Genomic DNA, 23,000 nt, shown 5'->3' with positions numbered 1-23,000 from the left:
AAGTGGTTGAAGTTATTTAAATAAATTAAGTATTTGTAGGACACATCTACCCTGGGCATTACAGGGAACAATTGACATTCAACCAACCCCTATCATTTGGTTCTAGGGGGTGTCTAAACATACCCCCCTCAAAATGTCTTTAAAAATTGAATTTTAGTTGATGAATTCAAATGCAAATATAAAAAATATACATCAAAATTTTGAATTTTTGTTGGTGTCATTAGAGTGACCCAACATGTGACTGTGAGAAACAAATTAGAATATCTTGGGGCGGTGTTGCTTTTTTTAGAAAATACAGTGTTTCTATGTGGTATTTTTTAGCAATACAAACTGAAAATATTGTAATATTACTGAAATATGTGATTATTTCAACTACATACTTTATTTAGAGCTGCTTATTAAGTTGTGTAAGGTTTTAAACTTTAATATCATGGATAACAAAAGCAAAATGTTACTAAAATTTAAGTGTTTCTAGATTTTATTTGATCTAAAATGAGAAAAACCTAAAATACTTGGTCAAACACTCAGGAATTTTCAAGAACAGTTTGATTGAACAAACCGTTTATGAACATAATCAAACAAAAGTAAGAAATAAACAATTATTTGGTAAGCAGCACTCCCTTAGGATTTAAATCATGATCATACAACATTACTTAGCATCAACATATCAATATGAGTTATTATAGACCTAGCAATTCAGTTTTTTATTAGTGCATAATCATGATGACACTTTGCATGTTACCGTTCTTTTATTTCGACGCCTAATTGTACTACATGTAGCTGAGGACAGGCAAGTGTCAAAATGATATTCTAGCTTACACATAAGAAGTTGTATGGAATTGAAAGTGCAATGTTTTACATTGCTTTGAGGAATCGCTACATTAAGATCCATGTATTGTTGTTTTCACGCTGCTTTTGGAAATGTTGATAACGATCGGAGCCTTCTCAAATTGTCACAACGTAGACCATGCCTTATTTGCTTTGTTTTTAACGATTGTAATATACAATATAATTGTAATACAAAAATTATTACCTCATTATACCTCATTCATTCTAGTGAACATTATAGTTAACAAATAATAATTCAAGCAACCTCTATCATTTGGCCTACCTCAGAACTTCTTTAAAATTTTCATTTTTATTAAATGAATTCACAAGCATTCTTTGCAAGCAAATTTTGTTTTGTTTTGATCTTCCTCCAAATGAACCAACCTTAGGCTGTAGGCCTAGTCTGTGGGAAACAAATCGGATTATCTTTGGATGGTGTTGCTTGGTTTAATAGAAAATTCAGTGTTTCTATATGGTATTTTAGCAAGATCACAAAACTGAAAATCTCCGTTAAGGAAGCACATGTCTTTTAAGGTATTTCTTCATTATAAAGTTGACTAAAGTAATCAGGCTGATAATAAATGGAAAAATAAACATTACCAAACCTTTAAAATGTAGATGTTTCTATATCTCATTTGATTAAACAATCATAAAGCTGAAAGATATCGTATGTCTTTCATGCATTAAGCCATGTTGCACGTATACTAAAATCGAATGAACATGATGTATGCCAGAATCTTATGCAAGAATAGTATCATAAGAATAAATATTCTTATGTAGATCTTGAGGTTCATTTGCTTCAGCAACAAGTGTCAACATTATTTTCGAGTTGACTTGACATCTAAAGATCTTGTTTGGAGCTGAAAGTGCAAAGTTACATTCCTCTAAGCCATCTACAAATTGTCACAACGTAGATTGGCTGTGCACTTACTTGCTTTGTTTACAAATATCGCAATCAGCCTATAAAAAATATAATGTAAGAAAACAAAATGTTACCTCATACTGATGTTTGAAATACAATTATTGTGGCATTGCTGAAAATGTCTATTAACAAGTTACAAAGTAACCACTAAAAAAAAAAACAATGCAGGATACTCGCAATATTAATTTTGGGTATCTCAAATGGAAATCTGTTACTTTTTGTTGAACAAAAAAAAAAAGACAAGATTCTTGGATTTTACTCTCAATCGTCCATTGATATTTCTGATCCTGATAATCATGATAATATAGAACAACTCATCCCAACTTACCCAATATTTTATTGAAAAGTATACAATTTTAGCCAGAATAGATACTTTGATTTTGACATGTTTTACTTCTCAAGTATTTATGATGTCTTGCAGTTATATTATTTCCAGTTCAAAGATGCATGCAGAAGCATTCAAAGGTCATTTTATGACTGTGAAAGTTATCTAGGTTATTTTATTCTCAGGAACAAATAACATAACATGTCTGATATCACGATGTTCCAAGAAGTTTACTTTTTAATAAACAAAATATGGATTGGTACCAATCGTTTTAATACAACCTGTATATCTCACATGTAAATGTAGGCCTATGAATTACATTCCAGACAGATGGCCAAAAATACATTTATAAAATTTGACCTCTGCATGACCTTTGACCTGACCCGTGCAAAATGTTCCTCTGGTCATGAGGTTTGTTGTCACTGAGTTTGAGCCCCATACCCCTTACAAATGTCCAGAAAAATGATAAGATTTGACCCCAGATAACCTTTGACCTGACCCCTGCAAAGTGTTCCAAAATATTCCCCTAGTCATTAAGTTTGTTGTCACAGAGTTTGAGTCTTGTACCCCTTACAGATGTACAGAAAATGCATTTCTAAAATTTGACCTCTGCATGACCTTTGCCCTGACCCCTGTAAAATGTTCCCCTTGTCATGAGATTTGTTGTCACCAAGTTTGAGCCCCATACCCCTTACGGATGTTGAGATAATGCAATTATAAGATTTTACCCCCTTAATGACCTTTGACTTCAATTCTTTGCTCAACTTTTAGACATTAGCTAAAGCCGATGCAGGTATTCACGTGACGTCATTGTGTTATGTAATATGTGGAAGAAGAAGCATTTTGAGTGAAAATCACATTTTGGCCATAATGACCTTTGGATGACCTTTGACCCCGAGTTGGTCATGTAACATTTGTGACCCCACCCATTGGTCCTTGTGACCAAATATGGTTACATTGGCCTATAGCATATGGCTACGATGGCTCATTACAAGTTTGACAGAAGAAAGAAAGAAAAACTGTCCAAAAACAGTACAATCGCAAGGAATCACAAAGTGGAAATTTGCGATTGTATGTAATTGAATAAAATCCTGGTTTGATTTAGTGAATACTTCAGTATTTATAAGGCAGTTGCAGTTCAAGCAGTATACCTAAATTGAAGATCATAAAAGACCATATCTGCCCCAGCTACTAGCTAGGCCTACTAGAACTACATCCTATGGCTAAAATTCTTGCATGGGCACTTGCAGTATAGTGTTTCTAGAATAATTATTTGTGAATGTAAACTGTGATCCAATTTATTTGAAATGATTAACTTACTCCTTTATAAACTCTTGTGATTTATGTTAGTTATCAGCTATTATCACAGTAGCCAACTAATATCACAGTTTCTTACTCACAACATTGGGGGCTTTTAGGCATACTTTTTATTAATATATAAAAACAATAATGATATAATTAAAAAATGCATACACAATAGGCCTATATAATGGACCTACATTTATATTGCAATTTTGTTCATCATGGTTTATCACAAGGTAGTCTTGTATTCAATATTTCTGTTTTGTATTTTACTCAGAGAGCTAAATATGAATTGTTTTGTATTTAGAAACACTTCTGCAGACTTGACATGGTTCTGTTTAGAAAAATCTAAAACAATGTCACCATATAAAACATTTTAAGCATTTTAAGACTAAAAATAGAATTGTCACATTCAGTTTCCTCCAATTTTTAGACTTACAATATCATTTTCAAGAAATTTATTAGGCGAAAATACTGTCTAGAAACACCAATTTTATGCAAATTCGTTACACCGCCCGAATCTACCATTTATTGTTTGGAGTAGACCAATATAGCCTCAAAATATTGACATTAAAAAAATCAATATTTAAGATGTATATTTTCATAAAAGGGCTTTAAAATTACCCTTTTTTACATTTTTAAAAATGCTAAAGAGGGGTAACATTGATGACCCCCTCCTGAAAATCCAAGACCCCAATCATTGCAATTTTAAGTTCTATATTACAAATAAACTATGCTCTTGACAAATATTTCAAAATAAAATCCAATCGAAAAGTTGCTGATAGAAAAATAACTTCATAAACTTTGCCATTTTTCAACTGTTTTCACAGCAATTTACCTGTGTCAAAAGCCTCAAATTAGGGGGTACCCATATCTCCCTACCCAGGGGGGTCAGGTGGGTCTAGTCTGGCATGTGAAAATATGTCATCCAGTACATCAATCTTACAAAGTATGAACCGATTTGGCCAACCTTCATGTTCCCAGATTTTGTCATATTGCCTGGATCTCTCTGGCATGGACAATTAAGTTGTCATGCAGTTACACTGGTACATGTTTACCATGAATTTTCTTCAAAAAACGTGTTTTTGGTCAAATTTGTTACTTTTTTGAGTGAAAAAAAGACTTACATTTTGGACCTCCTTTGCACATCTTCATAAAGGTTTTATTTCATGTTTTTTTGTTTTAAATTGCTTAAGGGATCCAAAATGAGCGTTTATTGCGTTTCGACAGTATTTTTTGTGGGACATGAGAGAGCACCTCCGACCTATCGAATTGCATTCTGAATACGAAGCATGTCTTTCTGATATCAAATAATTGTCATTTTTTAAAATCACAATATAATACAAATTTTATGACAAATTATAAAAATTTGATATTTTCAAATTTTGATATATAACAGTCCTCGAAGTAAATTATATAAATCGAATGATATATTCTTAAAGTGTATGTAGCTGGGAGGAAAAGCCGACGGTCAATTGAAAATTTTGACCTTTCATATTGAAGATATGGATTTTTTCCCAAAAAGACCTAATTTGTTTTGGTGTTTTGGGAAAAAAATCCATATCTTCAATACGAAAGGTCAAAATTTTCAATTGATCGTCGGCTTTTCATCCCACCTCCTACACTTTAAGTATAAATCATCAGATTTATAAAGTTTACTTCAAGTACTGTTAAATATAAAAATATCAATTTTTAATGATTTGCCATAAAATGTGTATTAAATTGCGAATTTCAAAAAATCAAAATTATTTGATATCAGAATGACATTCTTCGCATTCAGAATGCAATTCGATATGTCTGATGTGCTCTAATGTCCCAAAATAAATACTGTCCAAACGTTCATACCCCAGCCCTTAAGGAATATCAACATTTACATATTTTATGTTTTTCATGTTTGTTTTTTTATCTTGTTAATGTATCATCTTACGCAATTCGTTTCCATCTTTATGAGCGGACAAACTGTAGCACGAGTTACATTACTGCCCTTAGCCATCTTTTTAAGATCCTCAACCACCTCTGCTCTTCTCCCAACCCATTCAAGCCCCACCCCAAGACCACTCTCCGCTATCTCAATAGCCGTCTCTCTTGATACACCTTTCCGAAGGCTCACACTCTGCCAAAGGTCTTTTTACCCATATGTTCCCACCTTGTGAAACTACCTGCCTGAGGATGTTGTCAAAAGCACCTCCCTACCAGTCTTTAAATCTGCTGTTTGTCTCCACCTCGTCTCCATTGTCTCCATTCCACCTGTCCTTGTCCTAATTATGTATTTTTTTATTTTGTTTTTGTTTTTGACGTGATGGACATCCCTTTAATTTAGTGATTTCACTATTGGGTTTGTCCAGGCTTTCTAGCCTATTGTTATAAATAAATAAAAAAGTTACCATAGCACGAGTACCGTATTTTTTGCAAGCAAAAACTATGAAGGACAAATCTTTTTAAGGTACATCAAGATAAACCTTAAATAGTAGTTATTTTTCATAATCAATTAGGCTTTATAGTGTTTTTTTGTTGTTGTTTTAGGGCACCATCAAACTTAAAAGTGAGTGATTTAGCATGTCCTCTGCTCTGCTCGTAGCACGACTTGTCACAGCTGTCCCAAACGTACAAAAGTTGATATCTTCATTCAGCAATACTATGAGGATCTAGCCCCGGGGGCACTCAACACAAATGACCATACGGGTATGCTCCCCGGAAAGACCCCCCTTTTGGGTTTCGCATCTCCGAAAGACCCCCTATAAAAGTTGACCAAAATAAAGCTCCGAAAGACCCTTGATTTTGATAATGTCAGCTCTAAAAGACCCAAAAATTGCTCATTCCTTATATTTTTTGTTTTTTCAGGCGATTTTCAACCAAAAAGCCAAGAAAGACCCTTGATTTTGACTTTTCGCAGCTCCAAAAGACCCCATTTTACTTGTTCACAGCCCGGTTCGCAGCTCTGAAAGACCCCCTTTACCGGTACGCCGTCAGCTCCCAAAGACCCACCACCTCAAAATTCCGGGGGAGCATACCCACCAAAATTTTTTGATGTGCCCCCCCCCCCTCCGGGGATCTAGCCTTGAATGTTGGTTATTAAAATACAAAAAATAAAGATTCCACTCAAATGAGTTTAAAAAAGCATAAAGTTTGTAAAAGGATGCCCAAAAAGTGTAGCACGGGTTATCGTGGAATTGCCATTATATCTACGCAGCAGACGTATAAGTAGACCAAATTGAAGTGACCATAAAATACCATTTGGGCAGTTGGCTTAGATTTAAGCTGACATGAAGACACATACTGCAAATTGTCTAAATGACAAAAAAAAACCCAATAACAACAACAACAACAACAAAACCCCACATAAACACCCCCCAAAAAAAAAAAGAAGAAGAAAAGAAAAAAAGAAAAGAAAAAAAAAGCTGATTCACTTCAACAAAAACCGTTGGTTTTTTAGCAAAAAAAAGATAAGAACATATATGCTTTTCTTAAAAACGCCAAAAAGACATTTGTGCAGAAATTTTGTGATAACAGAAATATAAAGAAAAGGCTAATTGGAAGCATTTTAAACCTGCTATGGAAATCACACTGTCTTACTAATTGGACACCAAGGAAACTAATGTGAAAATAGCACTGACATAAACCGGCTGGGTGTCTTTATTTTTAATTTTCAGCTCTGAGAATTAACCTAAGACTATAGAGTCATTCATACAGATGGACTTCAATAAGACTCTCATGTTCTGAAGGACCACCAGACAGAAGAGTAAAAATTGGATGCTTTTAATGATACTGAATGTTTTTTAAAAGTTAAAATGTATTTTTATTACTGGTCATCTTGCTGTTTGGTTACGCATTTGATGTTGTTTTAGTTACAATCTGTATATGACCATAACGCTTGCATATCAAGCTAATCTCTTGGGAGGGTACACATACATTTCCATGAAAATGTGTTGTGATTTTTTACCGTTTCCGGTATGTCAAACCTTATTGTGGTTCTAAGGTCACGTACAAAAAATCTGAAAAAAGGTATCACTATACATTTACCTCCAATTTGTAGGTAACATTCAAATGTATAATATAAATGCTAAGTTTGAAGAAGCTATACCGCCCACAGAACCAAAGTTATAGCAGAGTGGAGGTAGAACTTATTGAATGACCCTCGTAATTTGTGTCGAGATAAGTGAACCAAAATGACGCCTGTCTGTTCAATGCAAGATATAGCGCCATCACTATAACCATTGGATTAGCAAAATGATTACTTGAGAAAAGATAGACTGCTCTTCATTCCCTTTTTGATAAACAATTCATACCATTACATGCATAAAACAAAACACATCCCATGTGACTGTCCTGCCCAGAGAAAAAAATTCTCATGGTTGGATCAGAACAGGATTGGTGGATTTACCATGGTGAGAGAGAATAAAGGGATGGTAAATTAAAATGGTCTAGTACAGTAGACTGGAGAAAGATAAATGTTGCAAGCTTCTCGATACGATGTTTTTTCATCAATGTCATTGAGGATTGTTAGGGTCGAAAATTTGGAAAGATCAAAAAGGCAAATTCCTTGTAAGACCTATGGGGGGTGGGGTGGGGTGGGGGAGCTTCATCGGGGTCGGAGGCATTTGGTCTACGTGGGAGGGGGTCGACCCGACCGTTATTGTTGTTCTTGGGCAGTGCGGTCTTTATGGGAGGGGTGCCCCAACAAATAAGCTGCCAATGCCTCTGACCCCCCTGAAATGAAGCTCCACCCCCATGATAGGCATTACACTAGGCCTATAGGGATATAGCGTTAGGGTTTAATGTGTGGCCTGCTATAGGCCTAATACTAATAACTAGGCGGTTACCCATATTTGGCGGTTCTCGGCTGGGCGCGATTACTGCTGATGGTGACTGTACCCACCAAGTCTCATGCCCATATGACAGTTTTTACTAATTTGACCTCAGATAACCCCTGATGACCCCAAAATGACCTTCCAAAAAGTTGGCTCTAAATGTTGACTGTACCCACCATGTTGTTTCTCTGGTGTATAGAAATCCAAAATGTGTGTTGCAAAAGAAATCAGGTAAACCAAAAAAGTTGAAGAAAAAGTGATGGCTCAGTCGATTCAAACAAATGTGGCTAATTATAAACTTTCTCGTGAGTCCTCAATAATGCGATCGTGAGACGCACACCTATACCTTTGAGGACTATTGAGATACAACTTTTGAACATGAAAGAATTTCATACATCTGAAGTTCATCTATGGCATACTCAGACCTGTGACATATCAGATATAGACCCCTACACGGCGGGCTACAGTTTCGCAAACTTACTCTTTCCGTTTTGTTTCGTGGAAGAGGATTCCCGAATCCCAAATATGGCAGCCTGACCAGAGTCCATTTTCATGACCCCACTTTTGAAAACTGATGACTTCGCGTCAGCCCTTACGCATACACAGACCCAAAATAAATTATTCAAAAAAGATCATGAATTGTTTTATGTAGGCCTATATGATAAGTTGCGTGTACAAAGTGCGCGTGTATAAAATTATTGATTCAAACAATTTTGGCCAAGTCATAAGCCATTTGATAATTTTATGACTCCCCCCCTTTTTTGTGAAATGAAAATTATTATGAGCCCATAAATTTGGGACTCCTCTTCCGATGAAAATGATGACCCAACTAGTCCTTTTAGAAGGACTGTCACACTTATCGCAATATTGATGTTGCCATATTGAAAAAAAACACACCTTAATTGAGGCAGATGTATTAAAAGGGCATTTCGTGATCCACAGCCTCATCCCCCCACTTTTCTCAAAAAAAGTTGAGATTTTTATACCACTGGATACCTTTGGCTACACTTTGTTTATGTACCAAATATTTCTTGCAGATTAATTCGTTTAGCAAAAATATATCCAAATTTGAATTTCGTTCTGGTATACCAGAACGAAATTACAACAGTGGCCTATGGAGGAGTGTATTAAATACACATAATCATTCATAACTCGCAAACGCAAAATCGGAATCAACTCAAAATTTGAGAATAAGCGTTTTTCGTGGATATCTACTGATAAATGTCATAAAAAGAGGATGCTAGGATCACGAAATCCTCCTTTAAGTAGAGATCAGTGATTTAGAGGAAGGCTGAAGCTTTTGGAAAAAGTATTAAATAGAATTATATCTCTCCTAACCCATCTGTCCCTCTTCTATGTGAATTTGTGAAACACCTTGTTACTCCCTCACCAAGGGATTAAAACAGCTTAGAACACTGCAGCTGCATTGACTATTCACGAAAATATGAGGAAAAAAAGAATTAAGGAAATATACACTGTCTCAAGGGTTCGGATAGCGACGTTTTCACACTTTTTTTGTGGGACCTGAGAGCACATTAAACATATCGAATTGCATTTTGAATACGAAGAATGTTCTTCTGTCTGATATTATATAATTTGTGAAATTCTCGCATATAATACACATTTGAGGGGAAATGATTAATAATTGATATTTTTGAAATTTAACAGTCCTCGAAGTGTATGTAGATGTAGCTGGGATGAAAAGCCATCCATCATATGAGAATTTTTAAACTTTCGTATTGAAGATACAGATTTTTCCCCCTGAACACCAAAAATGCAAGTATTTTGGGGAAAAATGTATATCTTCAATAATATTAAAGTCAAGTTCAATTAAATGTCGGCTTTTCATCCCAGCTACACCCATCATTAGATTTATAAAGTTTAAATATCAAAAATATAAAAGATATCAAAGTGTAATAATTTGCCATAAAATTTGTTTAATTATATATTTCAAAAAATCTAAATTATTTGACATCAAAAGGATATTCCTCGTATTGAATGCAATTCAAAATGTTCCACAAAAAATACTGGGCAAACCCGGGGTGCAAACTTTGATATCCGACGCGAGGAACTATACCTGGGGGGTCTTCAAAATTCAAAAATTTGTGTCAGGGCCTATTGATGTGCCACGCTTGACTTTCAGATGCTGACTTTCCTAGCTGTTTTTCACCATTGACATCTTTGTTTTCTGGTCTGAGGTGGAGCAAATTGGGTTTTATTTGTTGTCAGATGGCGAGAAAAAAATTGTTTCGAAATAGGCCCTACTAGTACCCATCCCCTATTGGTATCTATAATGGTGCTTTCCTAACGCAAATTAAATGGTTTTTTTAATCTTCAAGAACTTTACCACGTATTGCAAATGTGTGTGATGTGCTTCTGCTATTTACCAAACAATATTTTCTCCCTTCGATATCGCGGTAAAATGTAAACATGAATAAATGAATATATATATTAATTAATAAATACTAAGAATAAAATAAATAAATACGTTTAGACCTAATAAATGAGAAAATGAGTAACCAAGTGCGTGAATATTAAATCAAAAGAGGGCAAATTCAGGTTTACAGATTTTTAGCCCAGTCTAAAATCAATCTGGCAACACTTCCGCCAATCCTCCTTCATCTGCAAGGAGATGCTACTGTACACACAATCAGTGCTAATCACTCATCCGCAACAAAGGCACTTTCGACACCAATCTGTGCAGAACTGAAACTCTTAAAATTATTTCACGTAATTTATTACAAGGAAAACGAGTATCTCCTCTCTTTTGGGATAATGTGCAGTTCATGATTGTAATTTAAATAATACTCTGAGGACGCCTAGGGTACGACCCAAGAAACTTGGTTGATGTTTTATGCATTGGTACTGAATTGCATACCGTTCACCTTGCTTGGAGCATTTTGTTGTTTTGGCATGTTGGTGGTATTTATCGTGTGAGAGGCTTGATCAACTTTGCCATTGACCCTTCTCACTTGTGGTCAGTTCCTCTTCGTGGTTTGTCTTTGGTGACGTGATATTAATTTGTGGGGTTCATATCATTTGGATCAGAGGCTAATAAATAAATAATGGAGTCGTGGAGGATGTTGCTGTTCCTTGGTGAGTACATGAGCTTACATGTGTACAGTATTTTATATTTAAAAAAATGTATCCATGTAAATGATGTATACAACATTGTAGTACAATATATTAGTCAATGTAGATGCATGTATATATCATCACCATCATCACTGCACTATATATCACTATCAGATGGATTTGCATGGTGATGGGCAACATTGCTTGAAACAGGGAAAATTTTACCCAAGTTTGTCAAGACATTCCCCCATCATCATGATCATGAGGCACATGGTAAGCCGGACCTGGGCCGGGCCCTTACTTTAGGAGAGTGTGAAGCCTTTTGTTGTCTCAGCCCAGGCACTGCAACTTGCAAGCAGTGGCATGTGTGCAGGTTTTCAAAAGTGGGGAGGGGGACATGTGTCTCAATCCCCCTGTTCTAAATTTTCTGCTTGCTTTGCTTATTACTGTATTGATAGCTAATTCCTAATTTCCCCCCGATTGGGTGCATTTCCCCAAACTGACTGACAGGGGGGGGGCATGACAAGTAATTCTCTAAAAGTAGTTGTTGCTGTACAATTTGGGGAAAAAGCACAGAGGCTGACACATACTTTGTATATGTACCTGTTGTATGTTACGCTGCCTGCGGCTGCCATTATATTTGGTCTTCTCTATTGTTTTATAATTTTGACTGATTTTCTCTGCCATTATAATTTGATCTTCTTGCTTATCTTATAATTTTGACTGATTTCATGCCAGCAGTGTTGGTCAATGGCCTACATCCATATGTTACACCAATCACATTTTGATCCATAGGATTGGCTTGGATTTATGGTTACTTAGGTTAGAATTCCTCAATGCTAAGTAACCATATCAAAGCATAATTATAGAAATACATGACCTTCTTATCCATGAGACAAGAAAATGTCAACAAGTATTTGATCTGGTGGTGTGCTGACAACCACATCTTGAGGAGCAAGCATGTGGTAGCACTTGTTCAGTGTGTAGGGGACTGTGACAAGCCCTCTCTGACATTAGAAAATCCACGGGGCAAGCCCGCTCGAAGGCTGTTTCGCACGTACCCCCCTCATGGGCGTGAGGAACCAGTTCTAGCATGTACGCCAGTTCATCCTTAGAAGTTCATCTTGTGTGAAAAAATCATCAAAACATCCAAGTTACTGTGTTGAAAGAATGAAAGAGGTGTTGCAATTTCATCATTTTGCCACCAGTAAAATTGGTGGTAGACCATTTTGTCAGACTTGTTGTTCTATTGCTGGAGGATGCAAGTGGTTAGATGATGGTGGTGGTCATGGTCATTACCTGTAGCATTTATACTCAATTTGAGGTGGTTTCCGACTTTTCTCCTACCGGTGTGAAGAGCTGGAGGGGTGGGAAGTTTCTGCGTAACCACGGTGATATAACTCACTTAAAATCTTGGGGGCAATGAATCATGAGCATGAGTTTTATCATAAAAATAACCCTAGTGCAACTTTATATAATCCCTTCAAGGCATTTGGAATTTGGAAAACTTAACAATAACATGCAAGAAAATCAGTCAATGATAAATAATTTAGTCAAACAAAACAAAAACAAATATTTGCACAAAACAAACAAAACCATAATTATTCTAAATTGACTAACTTACCCTATTAATATGACTTAACTTTTAAACCTAATTGAACTTATGTAATATATTTTAACTTCTTAGGGATCTAAAATGAGCGTTTATTGCGCTTCCACAGTAGGCCTATTTTTTGTGGGACATGAGAGCACCTCAGACCTATCGAATTGCATTCTGAATACGAAGAATGTCTTTCTGATATCAAATAATTATCATTTTTTGAAAATAACAATATAGGCCTAATACAAATTTTGTGACAAATTATAAAAATTTGATATTTTTCAGATTTTTGATATATAACAGTCCTCGAAGTAAATTATATAAATCTAATGATATATTCTTAAAGTGTGTGTAGCAGGGAGGAAAAGCCGACGGTCAATTGAAAATTTTGACCTTTCATATTGAAGATATGGATTTTTTTCCCAATAAGACCTAATTTTTTTTTGGTGTTTTGGGAACAAAAATCCAAATCTTCAATACGAAAAGGTCAAAATTTTCAATTGATCGTCGGCTTTTCATCCCACCTACATACACTTTAAGTATAAATCATCAGATTTATAAAGTTTACTTCAAGTACTGTTAAATATCAAAATATCAATTTTAATGATTTGCCATAAAATGTGTATTAAATTGCGAATTTCAAAAATCAAAATTATTTGATATCAGAAGGACATTCTTCCTTTCAGAATGCAATTTGATATGTCTGATGTGCTCTTATGTCCCAAAATAAATACTGTCCAAACGTTCATACCCCACCCCTTAACCCAATGTAACTCAATCTAAAATAACTAATATAGGCTAACCTAACCATCCTAATTTTAATTTTCCTATCCTAACCTATATCCTATTAAACTTATCTTAACATTAATTCAACCTAACTTAACCTTTAATACGTAACTTAAAACCTAACTCAACCTAACATACTCTTACATCCTTTCTTAACCATCCTAACCTTTTAGAACTCAACCTAACTTAACCCTAACCCATTTTAACTTCTCTTAAACTTTTAAAAACTAAACCAAAACTAGAATTTTAAAGCTAAAATTGACATTGAACTTGAGCTAACCCAGCTCATGCAGTCAAGTTGAGTTAAAGGGACACCTACCTGTACTGTACAGATTTAAAATAATAAATATTGTGTTCAATTTTGTTCACCTAAAAAGGGCATAATTGCTCTCAGAATTGTTGTTCAATGAGCATAAATAGGTAAGAAATTCCTAAGATGATGAAAGAATGTAGGCCTATATTCTTTTTACATCACTAACAATTTACTTTCTCTTGCCATGGTTGATGTGGTGTTCTATTTGATTCACATAGAAAAAGGTTGTAACATAGTAAGCATACAATATACAAAGGTTTTTTTTTATGGTACAATTAGCTGATCTCGTACATTAATTTGTAATGTTTGAGTGTTTCTATTTTCTAGTGTAGGATGCCTCTTATGATTACAATAATTCCATTCAGTGATACCAGTGAAAGTGTAAAAATGAACAAAATTGTGTATAAATTGCCTGAAAGTGAAGGAAAAGTATGAAAAAGTGGGCAAAAAAGAAAAAGAAAACAGCTATACATCAAGGGCTTATGCAGCCAGCTGTGTAGGGAGTGTTTAATACACCAGGCCCATTGGCAAAAGTGGGGGGCTAAAAGATGCACCCTAGTATTAGGGCTGCAATGTGATGGTAAATAGTTCAATTTTTCCCCCATAAAACAACTTTTCTCTGACACAATAACTTCTGGTTATTGTACACAGTGTATGTAAAATCTATTCAAGTGTAAAAGTTTGAGTTTGAATCATGAGAGAAGAACAAGGTCATGCTTCTTTGCCCCCTTACTTCCCAGCTCCAGGGATAAATTGAGTAGGATTTATATTATTGTGTATCATATTTCATCTCTTTGCAACAAAACACAATATAAACCAGAAATTTTTTATGAATATCTTCAAAAAAGATTTGAAACTTCGCACACTGGATGTTTAATTGTAGTGGTAAAACTTCATCCCTCCCTCTGCTTTGACATTCACATTGACAAAAGCACAGCCAGTATAAATAGAACAGATCAAACCTTTACAATGTTTTCTTTATTGAGCTGATTTTGCAAATCTAAGCTACTTTGTGCTAATCCTAGCAAAACACATTAGTTAAATCCACACTATAAGCCAAAATCACCTCATCTCCGATGGCAAAGTTCAATAACTCCACTCAACAAGCATAACTGAAATGTTGACCTCAAATTTGGGAGTATGCGTTTTTGTACCCAAATCACTATAAAGTTCATTCTATGCACGTAAAAAGCAATTGGGATTAAAGAAATGTGTACTGAGAGATGAGCTTGTCTCAAATCCTAGCAATATCTTTTCTACCAGAGTTTAGCCAGTTCAAGTACTGGTCACTACACTGCTGGATATTGACCTCAATTGGATTTCACCCATGTAATTAAACACTCAACAAAGTCCTATTTAGTATCTCATGAAATACTCAAAAGATCGTAACCTTTGGATAGACATACAATAATTTGTCCAAAAATTTCAGTCAAACTGGACATCGGTTTTGAGTAAACATATAAATTTCGGAAATGTAATCCAGTTTTTTGCCCAGAAGGTGGTTGACCCTGTGAAGGTATTGTGGCAGGAGTGACTAGCCAAAATCCCTCTGGCCTAAATGGGAATGATTAAATGGGTTTAGTGGTCTATATAGCCTTTTTTTGTTCACTCATGTTCATGGGTGTAACCCTATATAAGAAGTTTGTTGCCCATCTGCATCCACCTGTGCCAGGGCTGGAAGATGCAGATGATGGGAGGAGATTTCTGGTGGTAACCAAGCAGCTGGGTGTTGATGTGATGAATACCTTGCATACAGTTTGGTGGTTTGTGAGGTTTTTAACCCAATTTCAGATGGCAGTAAAAAGTTTTATTTCTTGAGGCTGAACATTCATAGTAATTTGACTTTCCCCTTGAGTCAAGTTCATGTTCGGTTAATGATGTGGGTTTAAGGGCTATTGGGAGGGCTATAAACATGGTTTTGGTGGAAACATAGAATCTTTTGTTTTGTGTGGTTAAGGTTTTCTTTCAGGAACAATTTAAGGAAATTATGTCACAAAATATCCATCGTTGGCACAATAGAATGGAAAATGTTGGCCTATTTTCTTTCAAGTAAAAAGCAGCCTACATTTCTTTTCAGTGACAATGAGAGGTGGATGAATCGAGGTTGGTGCAAAAGTTATAAGCAGAAATGAATGGAGAGTCTATCTCTCTCCCATATTCCTGGAACAAACTGTGCATGAAGCACACAAAAATTGTCCATTTTGCATGTTGTTTTCTGTTAAAAAAGCTAAAGTGGTCAAATATGAGGTTAATTTGGTCAAAAACATTTTTAAGCGTTTGTGTAACATTGCGGGATAATTTCATTGACCCCCCTTATTGAATATTGAGGGATCCATTGCCTCACCATCCCACCAGTTACACAAGATCATAAGACCAAGAGGTTATTTTGTCTAAATATTCTGAAAACCGGGAAACCTATGTGAGACTGCCGATCTATTTTACTGTCTAGTCACTGTTCAAGTGCCTTTTGATCAAGCCTTGATTCTTAGTTCTGGAGAAAACTTGAATTTGTATACTGTATTATAGCGGAAAATTTGTGGGTTTAATTTTCGCGCTTTTCACGGTCGAACAGACAGCCACAAATTATTAACCCCACAAAATTATTTATTACACATAGTACTTAATGTGAATATATTTTAAAACGTGAATTAATAACCCACTAAACTATCCAGAATTGGTAAAATTGCGCAAAATTAACCCAGCAAAAATATCCTACTGTACATGTTCAACCTACATTCAAAATATCAAACTTTTGAACCTTGATGCAGAAATATAAAATCAAAGTGGAAAATATTTGGAGAATTTCTGGTTCTTTTTAAGTTCTGAATATTGCGTAGGCCTACCATATTTAAATAATGTTGTTGAGTAGTCCGATGGTGTCGTTTGTGGACTTTCACGGTTCATCTTTCTTCTGCAGTCAGAGATTGAGTTGATGTCTGTGGCTAAGAAATAAATGTCGTACTGTTGAAAGGCAGTTTTTATTTTTTACAACTTTCCAAGACTTACAAAGGTAAAACTCGTTTTTGATACTTCAGAATTTTCCTAAGAAATGAAAGAAATGAATGAAGAGAAAAAATGGAAAGTAAAATTAACCATTTTCAAAATATTTGTGCCAGGTATGAATACGATAGCTGATAAACATGACAGAAATTAATTTTCACAAGTGACATCATTAAGGAGGTATTTAACCCTTTGAGGCATTAAGACAAAAACTCCTATCATAACCATGTCAGAAAGTTCAAGTTTAGGTTGCTATGATGTGATGGTTTTAAAAACAAAGCAGCTCAGTCATGAGAATATTGCACGTAATAGGCCTACACAAATTTTGAAAATTTTGTGCAATATTCTCATGACTGAGCTGCTTTGTTTTTAAAACCATCACAGGACAAAGAACTTTTTTAGGCCTAATGTAAAACATTTTGTCTGAATTCCCCATTATACAGATCTAGGGAAGGTGGGGCATAACGGACCCCCGGGGCAAAACGGAACCACCTGGAAAAATAGGCCTTCGCAATACTGCCGTCTATGCAAATTATATTGAGGAACACAAGTTTGGCTACGAGGATTTACAACAAAAATTTTATCTGAAACAATCCACTGACATTCGAGCAAGATCGAGTCAAAAAATTACTACCCGTCTGGTGTAAGATATGTAGATGTTTAATGCGCTGAAATTTTACTTCATTAATATCGGATTCCCAAATAATTGTGTATATTGTAAACACGAAGGTACTAGCCATGAGCTGTGTTAAGTGCATGGCCTATATGCTACGATGTATTATGCATGCAACCTATTTCTAAAAAATCGGGTATGGGGCAAAACGGAACCCTGGGTGTGGGGCATAACGGAACAGGGTTCCGTTTTGCCCCGGGCGCTTTTGTCCCACAGATGGGTTCCGCTTTTGCCCCAATTGGACATAACTTGTCTTCACTCAAGGAAATGTAGGCGTTATCTAGGGCCTACTCGAACATGGTAAACACTTCGCTGAAACATAGACATATAACTAGACCTACAGATAGAATTAATGATTAAAAGTTAACCACTTACTCCACAGAGATGGTAGGCCTACTGAATATTTCTTTCTGATCAAATATTGGTCATACATATTATAGGCCTACTAGGCCTATAAGAAGTTAATTACTCACTCCACAGAGATGGTAGGCCCACTTAATATTGTAACTGAATATAGGCCTACATATAACTAGGCCTAGGGCCTACCGATGGAACAACTGATATAAGTTTACACCCAGGGTGCCGTTTTGCCCCATAGGGGTTCCGTTTGCCCGATAGTGGGGCAAAACGGTTTTTTTTGTTGAAAATATTTCTTCATTTTTATAAAAAATTGTAAGATTAAAGGTATATTGGTTAATGGTATATTAAAGGTAAATACAAACTTCAACTGAACATATAATTTTTACAGTCATATTACTTATGGTGACGTCACAGAGCATCCTCAAAGTTAAGTGTTCCGTTATGCCCCACCTTCCCCTACATGTATTTGATGATGATGTGGAAATACTGTTCGTTGAATAAACCCATGTCCTGCTGTAGGTTTAGTAGCAGTGGAGGGAGCTGGGGGCTGAAGGGAAGCTGGGTATTTCTATTAAAGTTTACTTTTTCAGACAGTTAGAATAAAGACTTGTGATTTTGCATACATGTAGGGGCACACGGTCTTGGGATTTGGTTAGAATCTCCTTATTAACTAATAACAAAAGGTACCGGCTGGTATCGCTTGAGGCATTGTCTTTTTTAAATACATTTCTTGTTTTCCTTTCAAATCACTGAACTTGAATAAAAATTAACTTGTGATGCTTAAACATACATTCCTTTACATATCATGATATATTTAACTTAATTTAATCCTTAAAAATATTTCTGATTGGGACAGATTTTTACCAATCTATTTATGGTAAAGAAAAGGAGGGACAAAATTAAACTGCAAATTTCTCCATCACAAATTCGCACAGCAAATCATTCACTGCGCAGGATCACTGCAATACGAAGAAATAAGACACAGGGTTTATACATGATGTATGGTTGGGTAGTGTGGGCAGTGCTGAAGATTTGCTAATTTTGCTAATGAGGCAATCAGTACTTGACCTATGACCCCAGTTATAAGGTTGTCAAGGTTATTACCACCTCCCATCATTTCTCCAATTATTCTACTAATGACCCATCAATCAAACACTAACATATGGCATTATATGATTGGCTAATAAGAAATACCTCAAGAAAGGGGGCAGTAAAACCAGCTAATAGTATTATGAAATCAAAATGTAATGATCTTTCCAGATCAGTGTGTTGACAAAATTTGACTGCCCAGAATTTATGGTTTGTATTTTTTTTTTATTGTGGCCGTTGACAGTGACACTAGTTAGCTCTTTTGAAACTTTAAATGGACTATAGGGGGCCTATAGCACCGGCGTGTCCAGGATCTTTTCCTGCGGGGGGCTCAGAGGAGCTTTCAGAGTTATATGCGGGGGGCTTAATGGCTAGAATCGCCAAAAAACGGCTGATTTTACATGATTTTTAACAAAGTGCGGGGGGCTTCAGCACCCAAAGCCTCCCACCTGGACACGCCACTGTATAGATTTCACAAAATAAATTACTTGTACTTTTTCTAAAAAAACAAATCAGGAATACCAGTTACCAGTGATACTGGTTCAATCTTGGTTAAATATATCCTAAATTTAAAATAGTGACCATGACTGATCATGATTTCCAAAGGAGAGCTATTCTTATTGATAATGTTTATTCATTTATTTAGACAATATTTCTTAGAATTCTCTCTTTAATTTTATCTCATGTGATTCCTAGCTCACATCATGTAGTATTGATAACTTTGACGACATACAATCATATTTGTATTGTCTGGGATAAAATTAGGTCTTTTTGGTAGCCTATATCAATGTCATTTTCTTGCTAATAACTACAGCAAAATGAAACCAAACCACAGATGTCAAGAGTTCAATTACATGCACCCAGCTGGGAAACTTACCTCAATTTAAACTTGTAGATATGGATATATATTTTTCAAACACTAAATCTGTATTGGCTTTCTGTAGATCTGAATTAGAACATGAGTAACACACTACAGCTCACTATATACACTGCACTAAAATTAATTAAAAATCAAAAAAAAAAAAAAAAAAATTAAATGTCATCTCACTCAGTGAGATTTTAGACAGTTGTGATAAATATTTAGTAGGTCGAGTCGGATTTGCAGCCAAAAATATGCATGCACATGGCAAAATATTGAAAATGTTATGGGTCCATGGGATCATTGATAACGGTTCATTTTCCCAGAATAAGTTTCCATTCTAGTATTTTGTTCATTCCATATAAAACTAAACATCTCTACAGTACCAAGATAGATCCTGTTTGCAGGCCAGCAACATGACCAAACTTAGCAACAAGCAATAAACACTGAAGTTAAATTCATGCAATGCATTTTTTTATAAACCAACTTTCATTCTTTTTCTTTAAAGCTAAACATAGCCATGGATTGGCCCTTGGGTCAGACCCCACAGAGCTGCTATATAGTGTCAACCTACATGTACCAAGTTCATGGACTTAAAATTTATGAAGTGTTAGCTTTCTTACCCATGGGTTTATGTTCTTTCTTTAGAACATAAATGGTTCACATTGGTTTTCATACACAGTTCCTTGTCTTGAGATTTCAGAACCCTTTTGGTGAAAAAAACCGGGGAAAAAACACAAAAATATCAGTTAATTCAGTTTTCCAACAAATCACTGCATGCACTGCTAGCTACTGTTTTCAAGACATACCCTGAATATTCATGACTGAGAAGAATGAAGAATTTGAAGATGAGTAAAGCAGTATGCAGACTCTGAGTATTAGACGTACAATATTGTATGTAACATATCTATGTTATTTAATCTATTGCCATTCTATTTCCAGTAATGTTTAAGATCTAACGAATGTTTGATGACGTAAAATCGATAATATGTTACGTATAATATCTGGTAGAAATATATTATTGATTTCGTCTAATAAAATGTCTGCATACTGCTTTAAGATCACTGTCTTATTAAATGTCTTGTAGTATTGTGTGATACACAGGAAACATATGGCTTCTTTCAGCTGTCTAAAGCTATAGTTCCTGACCAAAATCTGATAATTGACAAGAGTGTTAGAGTCAAGTTCGTGATTAAATAAGGCATTGTTTGAATGTAATTTGTTGCAATTCAAACTTGTATCTTGAAAACATTGTTTGTAGGGGTCAATTCAGTATAGTTACATGATGTTTCACTCTTGGATAAAGGTCTTCCCGATCTAAAATTTTTTTATGCAATTCAAAAGCTTCCGCACGATACCCACTCCATCAGCACCCACCCCTTCAGCGTTTCGCACCTCGCAGCAGGCCAAAAATGTTGCCCCCCCCATATTCAAAATCTTCCAGAGACTCTGTATTATGGAGCAAAAAATTGACTTCCGAAGTAGGGTGGCCATGGCAAACCCTGGCGATGCCTTGCCACTGAAGTGATACAGGCCTAGTAATATCAATACAAGTCCATGAAAATAAAAGTACTTTAAAAATCCTGATGACAATATATTTGAAGTGATGGAGACAGCTATAGATAGGGAGGCATCCCAGTTATGTGTGTATAGCACAACTACTGTCATGTTACCATAACAAATCAGTGATATGGATACCGTTTAATTTGATAGGAGATTTTGATTTACAAAATAGTAAGATGTCAACATGTTACTGTGGGTAACGATATTTGATGGGAAAGTTGTGATTAATGGTTGATGATACCTGTACTGTTTCAAAGACAATTTTGGATGGGGGGACAAGGGGAAGGGGGCCTACCCGAATGGGTAAATTTTCATTTTTTTTCACATAAAATCCCTAGACAGTAGATTTGAAAAATTAGCAAAAATTTGTGTCTTTTTACACAAATCTTAGACAGGTCCATGTTTTGAAAGAACACCCTAAAAGGGGAAAATTTAGGCCTATCTGTATCTTGATGAGTAAAAATTACCCTTAGTAATGGATTATGTTACAGTACACCCTGTTACCTTTAACAATTCAAGTTCCACTACACCCCAAAGGGGTGGGGACAAGGACGGAGATGACTGCAAAGTGTTTGTGGGGCTGGGGTGTACCAAATTTAAGCAAGATAAGTGGAACCCACCCTATCCTCCTGTAGGTAAAAACCTAGGCAGTCCTTTGACCTTTTATCCAATGGGATATGTCAATCTGTAGGCTTAATGCCTAACATTTAATATCATTTGATTCCATGTTTACAAAACAATTATTTGACTCATTAGTCAAACAATTCAATTCTTGCTACAACAAGTGTCACTTGACCCGATAACATACCATCATTATCAAGTCAAATGTCTCCGAAAGTTACAAGCTGGTGTTATAGTAATTCAATTAACCCTAACCCTACCCGAGGTTTTTGGCTATCGGAAGGGAAAGAAGGAGCGAAAAGGAGAGAAGATGAAGAAGAAAGTCACTTGGCACCCCGGATTGAACCTCGGACCCCTCGCATGCCACGCAGAAGATCCCCAGCATGTAGCTACACAGGTGACGTTGGCCCGCCAAGCGATTCCCTGGGTATATATGACTTGGTCTGATTGCGTCATCAAGTCCCGTGGAATGCATGCACGCAGAGCGGTTTTAATAGTGAGCTTTAGTGAGTCCTAGTTCTGTTAGGGTTAAGAAGGCATATAGGGCAAATATGCATGGTCACTAACCCTAACCCTACCCGAGGTTTTTGGCTATCGGAAGGGAAAGAAGGAGCGAAAAAGGAGAGAAGATGAAGAAGAAAGTCACTTGGCACCCCGGGATTCGAACCTCGGACCCCTCGCATGCCACGCAGAAGATCCCCAGCATGTAGCTACACAGGTGACGTTGGCCCGCCAAGCGATTCCCTGGGTATATATGACTTGGTCTGATTGCGTCATCAAGTCCCGTGGAATGCATGCACGCAGAGCGGTTTTAATAGTGAGCTTTAGTGAGTCCTAGTTCTGTTAGGGTTAATGTGTCAATGCTTGCAAGTCTGG

General features: G+C 35.9%; 1 protein-coding gene across 1 annotated transcript in view; it reads left to right on the top strand.

Annotated features, from left to right (window-relative positions):
- The window catches only part of LOC140147149 (uncharacterized), a 65,652-nt gene that overhangs the window by 4,820 nt on the left and 37,832 nt on the right, over positions 1-23,000 (top strand). The window lies entirely within an intron of this gene.

The sequence above is a fragment of the Amphiura filiformis genome, chromosome 3 (genome assembly GCF_039555335.1).
Source record: "Amphiura filiformis chromosome 3, Afil_fr2py, whole genome shotgun sequence".
Classification (NCBI taxonomy): Eukaryota; Metazoa; Echinodermata; class Ophiuroidea; order Amphilepidida; family Amphiuridae; genus Amphiura; species Amphiura filiformis.
This window is presented reverse-complemented; position numbering and strand designations above follow the sequence as displayed.